The sequence below is a fragment of the Abramis brama genome, assembly GCF_963993115.1.
Source record: "Abramis brama genome assembly, chromosome: 15".
NCBI lineage: Eukaryota > Metazoa > Chordata > Actinopteri > Cypriniformes > Leuciscidae > Abramis > Abramis brama.
In genome coordinates, this window is record NC_139977.1 from 36,147,991 (window position 1) to 36,161,061 (window position 13,071).

General features: G+C 37.0%; 1 protein-coding gene and 1 long non-coding RNA gene across 4 annotated transcripts in view; both read left to right on the forward strand.

The window, feature by feature from the left end:
* Positions 1 to 13,071, forward strand: part of LOC311096819 (uncharacterized protein) — a 291,191-nt gene that overhangs the window by 45,951 nt on the left and 232,169 nt on the right. The window lies entirely within an intron of this gene.
* LOC311096830 lies at positions 3,753 to 8,924 on the forward strand. 2 transcript variants are annotated; one of them, XR_014609127.1, is made up of 4 exons: positions 3,753 to 3,928; positions 4,496 to 5,874; positions 6,997 to 7,194; positions 7,310 to 8,924. It is a non-coding gene; the product is annotated as an uncharacterized lncRNA (long non-coding RNA). The 2 variants fall into 2 exon arrangements; XR_014609128.1 differs by having other exon boundaries at positions 3,796 to 3,928; positions 4,493 to 5,874.

A 13,071-nucleotide genomic window follows, 5' to 3' on the forward strand; every position in this document is an offset into this window, starting at 1 on the left:
TGATGACGTCATTGTGCATGCGCCTGACCATAAAACACACAATCACCGTCTACATGCTGTCATGAAACGTCTGAGAGAATGCGGGCTAACTCTGAATCCTGCAAAATGTCAGTTCAGTATGGATCGCTTAAATTTTATGGGGATTCTACTCACACAAAAAGGTATCGGGCCCACTGATGAGAGAGTCAGGGCTGTGGTGGAGGCTCGAGAGCCACAGAACGCCTCAGAGGTTCGGAGTTTTCTTGGACTTGTCAATTACAGCAGCAGATTTATTCCACAATTTGCAACCTTGGCAGAGCCCTTGAGACGTCTTACCAGAAAAGACTCCAAATTCATCTTTGGTCCTGAACAAAAAAGTGCATTTAAGGCTCTGAAAGGAGAACTTGCAAAATCAGGGACCTTAGCATACTTTGACAAAGATGCACCAACCCAAGTTATAGCCGATGCCAGCCCTGTAGGGTTGGGGGCTGTATTGACACAGTGTCAAAAAGGACAAATGGTGCCAGTGTGCTACATCAGTAGAAGTCTATCAGATTGTGAGAGACGGTACTCCCAGACTGAGAAGGAGGCCCTTGCCCTTGTATGGGCCTGTGAGAAGCTTCACCCATATGTCTATGGAAGACAATTTGATCTGGTCACAGACCATAAGCCATTAGAGACAATCTACAGTCCACGTTCTAAGCCCTGTGCCCGCATTGAGCGGTGGGTTTTGCGTCTTCAACCATACGACTTTAAGGTTGTCTATGTTTCTGGAAAAGAGAACATTGCAGATCCCTTGTCAAGACTTCTAGGAAGCACAGCAATGAGAGAGAAGCACTTACATGATTCGGATGAGTATGTGAGATTTGTAGCCATTAATGCCACCCCGAGAGCCCTAACCACAAGGGAAGTGGAAGAGGCGTCAGAAAAAGATCCCGAACTAATAGAGGTGAGAAAAGCTATTGAAAGTGGACACTTTGAAAAGTGTATGACATATGCAGCTGTTGCTAGGGAGCTATGCGTGGTAGGTTTTTTAATACTACGTGGAACACGCATTGTTCTTCCAAAAACATTACAACCACGAGCAATAGCACTTGCCCACGAGGGACACATAGGTATTGTTGGGACCAAACAGCACCTGAGGAGCAAAGTATGGTGGCCTGGCATGGACAGAGCTGCCGAGAGATATTGCAAATCATGCCATGGCTGTCAAATTGTCTCTCGTCCTGATGCGCCAGAACCATTGCGACCCTTACCATTGCCAGATGGACCATGGCAAGATCTAGCAGTAGATTTATTGGGTCCTCTGCCATCAAAACACTCAATCCTAGTTGTGGTGGATTACTACAGTAGGTATTATGAGTATGATATACTGACCTCAACCACAGCAACAAAAGTGATTGACAGCCTTGAGGACATATTCAGCCGACATGGACTTCCTGCCACACTAAAATCAGATAATGGACCTCAATTCAAATCAGATGAATTCAGGAGTTTCTGTGAAGAAAACGGGATCAGACACCTGAAAACAACGCCTAAATGGGCTCAAGCGAATGGTGAAGTCGAGCACCTGAATGCCTCCATCATGAAACGAATTCGCATTGCACAGTCGGAAGGACTTGACTGGCAAAAGGAACTCAGGAAGTATGTTACAGTGTACAGAGGAATTGTACATAACACTACAGGCAAAAGCCCCGCTGAACTTATGTTTAAAAGAAAAATGAGAGGCAAGTTACCTGAACTCACATCAGTAGACAAAGATCTCGAAGTTCACGACCATGACGCTGAGAAAAAAGGAAAATATAAACTGTATGCAGATGAACATCGCAAAGCAGATTTCTCAAATGTAGCTGTTGGAGATCGGGTTCTGATCAGGCAGGACAAGATGGACAAGTTTACCACACCGTTTAACGCAACACCTCACACAGTGGTCAGCAAAGCTGGGAACAAAATAACTGTCGAGTCACCCACCGGAGCCCAGTACAGTTGCAACACAACATTTGTGAAGAAATAGAGAGCGAGAAAGGGAATGCTGACTGTTCCACAGATTCAGATCAACGGACATTGTCAGAGGAATCAGAGAGACTTGTGCCTATGGTTGAGTGTCACCAAGACATTACACATGTCAAGCCCCAAAGACAAAAAAAATTACCTCAAAAATTTGCTGACTTTATCGTTGGTTGAACTTTTGAATGCAGGTTAAAATGCAGACAACGTTGTTGACATGTTCAGGGTTAATATTATAAGTGAGTTTAAAATAAGTTGAAGAATGTGAAAATCATCAGTTAGATGAACATGTTATTTGTTTGGCAATACTGAGACAACAGTCAAGTGTTAAAGGTCTCTATCCGACTTTGAAGGGGATGTCATGTATTAGAATGATGGTCTGTATCTTTAAGATGTGAGTGTACTAATATGTATGCAAGACCGGATGTAGAAGAAAGTTCACGTTAAGAAGCAGAAAAGTAAAGACGCCATTTGGAAAGTTATCAAACGTGTGACTGATTTAATTCGGCAGAGTGTGTAAGAGATATCTGATTACACAAGAAAGCAGATATATAACACCGATAAAAAAAATAAACCGGATCCAGATTGCCCTTTGACCCTGTCCTGCAGTCTCGTGTCTCCCTCTACAGGAGATCATCAGAATCACAGCAGAGTTAAAGAAGCTACAGATGAAAATGTGTTTTACAGCAACAAATGAAAACACTTACAGATTTCAGTTCATCAGGGAATATGAAAATCAACAAGTTGTAATTTGAAGGGAATCATTATTGAAGTCAAACACAAAGATGTCAAATGTGCGTCACTATAAAATATGACTTCTGCTGTTTTGATATTATTCTGAAGGTTTGAATGGTTTGATCAGAATCAAGATCTCTTTAGTTCCAGTGAATTCTGTGACGCTTCCAGCTTTAATATCATAAAGCAGCCTGTGATTATGATGATGAGTTTATGACAGAATCACTTTTATTCTCCGCTTTCTCCATCATGTGCTTCATCTGTCGTTTCACACAGAAGATCTCTCTGTTTCTCTTTCTGATAGAGTTAGAAACAGGGAATAATTGATGTTCTTCCCAGAGACTGTGTTTCTGGATTCTTCTGTTAGCAGAAGCTGATGATGATGTTTCATATCAGGCAAATCTCCATCAGCTCCTGATTCAACAATATGACAAACTCAGATCACTCATACATGCATTACAATCATGAGTCTCAGTATAATAATACTTCTTCAGAACAATATCTCCTCTGAATATCTGATGTGAGACGCAGCCGTATTGTTTCCTGAAGAGTTTCAAGAGTCTGAATGTTAAATGTAAAACTCAGATCTGATAAACTCCATCAGCTGCTCATTTAATCATCTCTGATTTATTAACACTGATTTCCATCAGCAGAACATTAGTGACTTTAACAGACGAACTGAAGCTGTTCAGAACAACAACAGATCAACACTTACTCAATACTCAATATCTACTGTTCACAAACACATCATAGTATACATTAAAGCAGAAGTTGCTAGAAGTTCAGTCATTCACACAAAATGTAAAATCACATTATTATTTGTGAGTTGATAATGAATGACATTCAGTGAATTAAACTGAGAGAATGTCACTTGTTTAAAATAGAAATGAAGGCATTGTAAATAAATCTGTATGAGTGTGTGTTTTCTATTCCTCCTAACACACAGAATATGATCTGCAGTTTTCATCTTTGTCCACTAGATGTCAGAAGTAGATTTGAGGTGAAACTCAAAGGCCTTTAGTTTCAGGATCAGAGACAGTGAAGAGAAACATCATGAAGAGAGTCTCTCAGTGCAGCCGCTTCTCTCAACCGCATCTCAGCCGAGGCGCATCTCAAACCAGCGAGAGGACATGAGGTTTCAGAGACAGAGGAGAGGAGATCTCAGAGAGAATAACAATCAGCTAGCAACTATACCTTAAAATCATTGGTAATAACTCCAAACTTGGCACACACCAAGTCAAAACCAAATATCTATATTAATTTTTCCATGATTTTTTTCCTGTGTGTGTGTGTGTGTTTGTCTGGATTGCGTGTGTCTGAGAGTCTTGTCTGTCAGTCAGTGCGAGTAAGATCGTTTTGTTTACATCAGCATAAGTTTGAAAATCACATTTCATTGGTTCAGACTCAAGAATTCACTATGAATATTCACAAAGTTGGAATATTGCGCTTTAAAACGATACCAAACTTGTGCTGATGGAAGCGCCGGTCGAGAAGAGAATGGAGAAAAACTGCATTTCATGGACAAAAGAAAGATACTTCCTCAGAAAACACACAAATAAAGATAATTTTAGATGTTTAACAAATCTTAAGTCTAACCCATTTTTTGTGAAAACCTCAAATTCGACAGAAATATACATTTTCTCTCGTTTTGGCTGTAGCTCGTGATGATCCTGTGCGCATTCACACTCATTCTGCAAGCACGGGTCACGTGTTGTTCATTTAGACCATTTTATGGCAGCAATACAAATAGTAAATCATTTTTTTTCCCAAGCAGAGAATAAAGGTTAATGGACTGGAGATGATGTGTGATGGAGATAATCTGAAGATTCAGGAACAACAGAACAACAAAAATCAGGAGAACAAAGAGAGAAACTCACAATCTGAAGAGTTAAAGAAGAAAAGATCCATGAGACATTCTCATCAGGACAGTGTGGAGGCAAGAAGACCAGACTGAGTGTTTTAACATCTCTGAGCTTCAGGTCATACATACATCTAGAACTCTGTTATAAAGATGTGTTAAATGTCTTTTTACACACTCTATAATGTTTCCACTTTAATCTTTATTTTCTTCAGTCTCTCATGATGAAGCTGTAGAGAGTCTTTCACTGAGAGACATTAACAGATGAGATATAAACCGCTTATGGACAGAAACTACTGATGGACTACATGAAGGAACTTTAATGAAGCAACATTGGTGCTAAAGAAAGAACACTAAACTACGCATACACAAACACAGAGAGAGACAGACACACACACACACACACACACACACACACACGGGTCAGCTGATTCAGTACCAGTAATACCAGTATACCAGTAATATAATATAAAATGTATTTCCAGTCAGTCTGTAATTCTATTAGGATGAATAGCATTCATTTAGAATTCTTTCAGTTATTGAAAAACACACATTGGTCAACCACTAGAAATAAAAACCTTTATGTACAGAACAAAAATGATATTATTATATATCCTGACAGCCGCAGGTTTGAACAATACTGTTATTGTTACTGTAATGCGCAGTAACATTTGGTAGTAGTTGATAAGCAATGATAAAGTCTAATCAAACTCGCACAGCTTCAGCTCGGTGTGTGTGTGTGTGTGTGTTTATAACCTTAAAGCTCCAGCGTCAGTTGCACTGCATATTAACCCTTGTGGAAGAAATCTAATATGTTATGCACTATGTTTGCATGTTCTATATGTTTGATTTTTCTTTATTAATGGAATTGCTTAGAAAGGCAGTAATTAGATAATAATATAATTTGCACGAGGTCTGATTTGATAGAACAAAGAGCTGTTATTGAGCTTATATGATTGTATGATGCATGACCATTGAATTCCTGCTGGAAATGAGAAATGTGTGACCGTGACAGTAAAAGAGCCTCCACTCAAGGGTAAAACATGATAAACAAGTCTAAGAATGTTCCAGATACGGTTGAAAATATGGTCAGTTGGTCTAGAGAGATAAGAGAGAGAGTTGAGGCTCTAAAAGAGGACAGTTCCTTCCCTTCACTTTCACTCTATAATCGCTCTGTGTGTGTGTGTCTCTGCTGGCCTTTTCATGCAACCTCATCAAAGACTACTGGAAATGTTTGTCTCTTATTCAGAGATATAATATTATTAGCCACCAGATGCTCTTCAGCTCATCACAAGGTAATTAAAACACGTTTTCTTTTTATTTAAATCTCAACACAAATACAATGTTACTATAAAGAAACTGAAATGTAATTCTGTGTTGCAAATCAATTATTAACAAATGTGGTAACACTTTACATTACGGTTCATTAGTTAACATTAGTTAACAACATTAGTTAGCATGAACTAATAATGACCTGCACTTATAGTTCAAATTATCATTAATAAAGCTGTTAGGAAAAGCGACGGGGGTTGAAAATATCCCAAATGAAATACTAAAATCACCCAAACTATTCGATATTTTGTTTGATTTATTTAAATGGTGTTATGAATCCGGCAAAATACCATCTATGTGGCTTAAATCTATTATTAATCCGATACCAAAATCCCAAAATGAGGATCTGAGGGTGCCTTTGAATTATAGAGGGATTAGTTTAATGATTCTAAATTACTTAATGAAAGGCTCATGGTGTACCGAGAGAAAGAAGAGATCCCCGTGGAAGAACAAAATGGGTTCCGTAAGTCAAGATCATGTCTTGATCTACAATTATAACTAAAAGAATAAGTGAAAATAAGCATTCGTGCTTTATTGATTTTCAGAAAGCTTTTGATATGATCAAAAAGCTCTTTATCGAGATGATCTGTAGATGAGGATTTGTTTGTATATGCTGTGTGTGTGTGTGTGTGTGTGTGTGTGTGTGTGTGTGTGTGTATGTATATATTTGTATTCATGTATTTCCCCGAATGATTTGTATATGCGACCAAAAGATGTTTGCTAAATAAGTTTGTGGTGTCTTGTAATCCGATGTGGGATGGGCCAAATGTTTGGCATGACACAGAAATAAAATTTAACTAACTAACTAACTAACTATACAGCATTTATTAATCTTTAATATTAATTTCAACATTTACTAATACATTATTAAAATTTTGTTAACATTAGTTAATGCACTGTGAACTAACATGAACAAACAATGAACAGCTTTATTTTTATTAACTAACATTAACAAAGATGAACAAATACAGAAACAAACGTATCATGGTTAGTTCATGTTAGTTAATACACTACCCAATGTTAACTAATGAACCTTATTGTAAAGTGTTACCACAAACGTCAAACTTTGATATGTTTTGCCACAGATATAATGCAGAAAGGAGAAATGGATTGTGACGGCAGATCTGTGGAGCGCCTCGAACTGCAGGAGAATTAAACATCAGGAAAATAGAGAAAGAGGAAAATGACAAAGAAAGAGGATGAGATTCAAGCTCTTGATCCAGGAGAGGAACAGATCCGGAGACGAGTCAGACACAACAGCATTTACAGTGGAACACCAAACTGTGAGTCTTAATGATCTTCAAGATAAAACACTGTTACACATATTTCTTCAACTTGATTGCAATTTTTGATCAGTTTTAACTAGGAATGCCGTATTTGTGATCTCATTGTCTACAGTTTCTCATGATCCAGACGGACCAGCAGAGACTGACTCAGAGACGCTCACAGAAACTCACGGATCACATGACGATAATGAAGAAAGCTCAAACTCTAGATGTCACACATGGCTCAAACATGCAACATTAAGGGGAGACGACAATCAAGAGTAATGCCGAGTTCACACTGCACGATTTAAAGTAGTCGAATCACTGTTGTTTTCACACTGCACGACTCTCTGACTCTCTCTGCACGACTCACCACCGTTTCCACTTAAAGGGGTCATCATGAACTGGCTTTTTAATTTTTTTTATATTGTTGTCTGAGGTCAACTTATGACGTTCGCTTGGTTTTTACATTCAAAAACATCAAAATGAATCAGTAATAGGCTATTTTCTACCCTGCCTTTGAGCCTAGCTCCTGAAACGCTCGGTTTTTATGGGCGTGCCGCATTGAAGACTTGGAAGTAAACGCCAAAAAGTTAATCTATGATTGGATAACAGTTTTGCATATTATAATGAGTTTCATGTAACGCGCGAGTCGGTGGGCGGGGCTAAACAGGCGGTGTTGAAGTGGGCGTCGATCATCTTCTGCGGAGGCGGGGTTTGATACCCTTTGACGTCATAGATCCCCACTTAGAAAAACCTGTTGTTCGCTGAGCCTGGTGTCAATAAAAGCTTTTATTGGACTAACAAGGAAGTTTTCAGTTCTGAAACTTTCAGGATATTCTTATAGTATGATGACCTCATCAAAATCTCAAGGAAAATTTGATTTCTCAGTTCATCACACCTTTAAAAAGCTTTTTAGCAACTTTTTGTCGCGGCTGAACGCAGCCCAGGATTATGAATCGCGACACGTCCAGATATTTAACATGCCAAATATCTCATGAGCAATTCTCTCAGATCGCGTCTTTGATCATTTACACTGCGTGATTGTCACTCGTGTGAACGAGCACCGATTTGCCTATGATTTCGGGAATTTGTCGGCAAGTGAAAATCGAGGCTAAAATCGTGCAGTGTTAACTCGGCATAAGAGTGTGTATATGGAAGAGAGATTAACCAAGAACCCATTGTGTCATTCATTGGTTATTAAAGTTAAACAACAGTGAACGCACCAAAACACTGGGACAATGGGAACATATGAATATAAAAGTCCTTAAACACAAAACAGGGGAAACAAGAGTCAAGTCTCCTTCATTTATACAGCGCTTTTAACAATATAGACTGTTTCAAAGCAGCTTTACAGTAAGAATAGGAGATTACAGTAACAGAGATTGTTTTGGCTTTACAGCAGCTCTAGAATAAAGTTATTGTCCAGCTAAAGTTAGTTTTGATTGATTCACTTCCATTGCAGAGATCTTTAGTTATTCACTTAGCGGCCGCTAACACAACACCAGTTGTGTTACAAGACAAGAATTGTAACAGCTTTAAAACCATTTAAGAGTGTTTTTCCTGCATGATGTTCTTAAACTCTTACTAGAATTAATTGTAAATAAATATGAACTAGATTTATTTTTTAATGAAACTAATTCACTATATGTATTTCACTATAGTAAACATAGGCTACTACCAGCAGAGAACAAACCTGATTATAATTTTCAGGAAAAAAATAAAATAAAAATGTTTTGATACTTAAACTGCTTGTTTGTGTGTTTCTTTCATATTGTACTTTTTTCTTCCAATGGCCAAAGACGAGTGTTGATTGAGCATGTTCATCACTAAAGCTTTAATAATAAACACAAACTCTTACACTGATGCAAGAATCAAGATCACATGTTCACAACACATCTTATATGTTGAAACCCTGCTTCTAGATTCAGAGATTACAAGAATAAAATACAATAAGATTTTTAAAATTTAAAAAACTGAAGCAGATATTCATATTGAATTGCACAATAAGCAACACAGACTAAATTCTTTTCACATTTACCAAAGTGATTAATAATAATGCATGTTGCTGTTATTAAGTTAAATGAAATAAAGTTAAATTAAGCACCTTATTTTCACTTAATTTAACTTTATTCCATAATAGTGCTGGTTCCATAACAGTGAATCTAGTGCTGCTAGTAAACACAAATACATAGCCTAAATCATTTTTTAAACTTTTTACATTTTTGCTGTTTTGTGTTTTTTTTTTTTTTTTTTTTTTTTCTGTTTAAACTTCACTGAAAAGCCATTAAACAGCCCATTAAGTACATATTAAGTACAAATATGTTGAGAAAGATGTTGTTTTTTTTAAAGAAATAATTTCATCAGTCAATGTCAATGAACAGGAGGCTTACAGTGTGACAACATGCCCCATTATAGTGCCCTACAAAGCAAAAAGGCAGTAACTACGCAGAGTGCAGAACTGAGAAAAATGACTTTAAAGTAGTTGTAGGTAGATTATTGGACATGTGGCTGTTTTGTTACTTTATATTAGCTTATTCTTTGTACATATCAATCCTCATATTTAATTTGATATTTTACCCATATTTTGCAGTTACTGTATTCTTGCTTTGTAAACTTGCTTTGTATTACCAAAAACGTGGCACCATACCAAGGAAAAAGGCAGTAACTACAGATTCTCCAAAGACTATTACCATTTTTCTCCAAAACGACACACATTTGAGATAAGATGTTTTGTCACATAACAAAGGATGCCTTGAATGTCATGAAAATGATAATAACTCATTTTTGACCAAAAATGCAGTTACTGCCTTTTTGTTTTGTAGGGCAGTATAGTGGTCAATGTTTCCCCCTAGATAATAATTGAAAATGTTCAATACATTTTTGTAGTCAAGGCTGTAATATTTAAACTGACTGCTGATCTGCATATAGTAAAAAGTGTGAGTCTAGCCCTTCCTTGGATAATGAAAATAAAGAGATTAACAATTTTCTCATTTCATAGATGGATATTTATCTTTACCTTTATTATGTAACAGGATAACTGTCATTGTCCATCTTAAGTAAGTTCAGTGTTGATTAGACCAGGGCGATAAAAAAATTTATCGATGGTACACTTACATCGATGACAATATAATATAATTTTTTTTTTCATATAAAGCCAAAAGTTTCTTTAACACTTGTTTAATCTTTATATAATATATAAGAAAGAAGTATATCGCTTTGATCATTGTTGAATATTAAATGGTGGCAAGAACCCAAAGGTGACAGAATGGAGAAAACAATGTATTTTGTGTTTGTTGTTAAGTAAAATAAACTAGAACATTCAGCTGTCAATCACAAGTGCCTGCATCAGTTCTATGAAAAAGAAACTACGGTAAGTCTGTTTGCTGAATGAACAGGTGCGGCACCACCCACATTATGACTATATAAAGCAGGATGACTCACACAACATTCACTGCAGGTTTCAGTCCGTAAGCTAAAAGAAAGATAAAAATGCCAAAGAAAGAGGACGAGACACAAACTAATGAATCAAGAGAGAAAAAGATGCTGAGAGAAGTAACACAGAGCAGCATTAACGGTGGAACACCAAACTGTGAGTCTTTATGATGTTTAAGATAAAACACTGTTATTGTCTTTCTTCTTCTCTGGTGTCTGAAGGTCACATCAGTCCTGAACTGTTATTTCATCTGATACTGTACATGAAGATGATCAGATGTTTGTGTTCTAGTTTCTCATGACACTGACAGACCTGAAGACTTTCATTCTGATGTTTCAGATGAAGACCCAGAAGAGGGTGAGACACACACACTTCATATACAGAGAATAAATAGAGAATTAAACTATAGAACTGATGAAGACACTTGTGATATATTGACAGCTGTGTTATAGGTCTGATTAGGGCTGGGCAAAAAAATAAAAAAAAATCGATTTTTCGATTAATCGTTTTTTAAAATGTGGTCGATTCAAAATCGATTCTCAAACGCCACAAATCGATTTTTTTTCCATATTTATTTATCTATTACCTAAAAGCCAGCATTGGTTTCCTCCACTGTTCATAGGCTTGCAAACTCCATTTCATAGCTAATGCTGTGAGATTCTATGTTTGTTTTATGTTAATCATAAAATAACCTCAACTAGTGCTGCATGATTAATCATATCGCAATCACGAAGTCAAGCCTACGCAATTATTATTTTTTTTTGTAATGAAATAAACAAATTTGGGCTGTTAACGCAATTAACGCAGCATCTGTTCATTTTTGCAGCATCCTTTGGCTAGTGTTACATCGTGATTGCTCTTATTCATGCAAATGCTTTTAAACCATTCATGCGCGATAAGACAAAAATGAACGCGCTGCCTGTGAATGTCCTGACTGTGACACACAGAAAGACTCGCGCTAATATCGTGCGTGCGCACAAAACAGCATGCCAGAATACAGTTCTCTTTCACACTTGAACGAACAATAACACACACAATTATGCCAAAATGTCTTTTTGTCGAGTATCTTCATAACATAAGAGCAATCTTATGATGAACGTGAAGAGTTGTGACTCGTGAGAGAATGAGGTGCGTGTGAGATAATAGTCAGCAGCGGCTGGTCCACTCTGTCCACAGAGTAAGTGATTATTTTAAACATGACGCATGTATAGATCGACCCATATTATACCTGCGTCCAAGTAACGTTAGCAGTGCTTCGCCTGTGCTTCCCCCTAATATAGTCCCACGTCAATATCTGCCTAGGAAATCGCCTAGTGTTAATCTGCATCGCTATTTGTACTCGTTGTGAATACGCAGGCCACAAGAAGTAATTAGGTGGGGTTTTTTATATCACTTTTACTCAGGCCATGCTAGCTGGCAACAAAGAATTCCATTCATTATGCTAAGCTAAGCTAGCGCCGACCCTGTCAAACTAAAACAACGCATGCACTGAGACAAAAATGCATTTGCCCACCTATCTAAATGTAGGAAAGAAGGTGAATAAGCCCTATTTCAAAAAATGCTGGAGTGTTCCTTTAAAGGGACAGTACACAGTAGCCACTAATTATCTCTTTCGTTAAAGTTATTCAAAGAACAAAGGGAACAGAGAAAAACACTGCTCTTGACTAAAGAACTTTTGTAACTTTAATAAGGATTAGTCTATATATAGGCTAATTTATAATTAATGTGGCGCAGACTGTTTGATAACTTTATTCAATTTCTGCATATGTCCTACCTGTTAGACAGGAAGAGCACAGGTAAATATGATTCTGTTTTAATGTACCCAAGTGTACCTAAAATAAAAAGAGTTTAATATACAGGTTTGTAGCTCTTAATTTCTTTTTATTAATTGACCACTTGTAAACTTTATCACTTTTCTTTTTTCTTTTTCTTTTTTATAAATATAGGATTTGTATTAAATATATATTCATTGAGTCAAATCGAAATCGAATTGTAACATCTGAATCGATACCCAGCCCTAGTTCTGATAGTGTTTTCTCTTTAGAAAACCAGCCAGGGCCCGGTTTCCCGATAACGCTCACTCTTAGCCTGCTAAGAAGACTCGAAAGATATATCTTACCAAATTTGTTTATTTTCCTAAGTGTGTTCCCCGAACTATACCTTAGAAAGCTGCTTAAGATATAGCTTCTTACGTGCGACGTGACCCGGCGCTGTCCGTGGCGATGCTGCTGAATTGTTTGAAATCGATGACTCGAGAATCAATTATTCTCTCGTGCAGGGGCTGTTTATGTGAAAAAGCGGTCATCTTTATAAAAGAAGCACTTCAGAAATAGTTGAAATTGCAATTTATTATGATTATTGGATATTATAAAAAATAATCCAAACTATAAATAGCCTATAATAGCCTATCCTACATATTTTAAAATTGTAATATAGCCTATTGCTGCCACAATAACCTT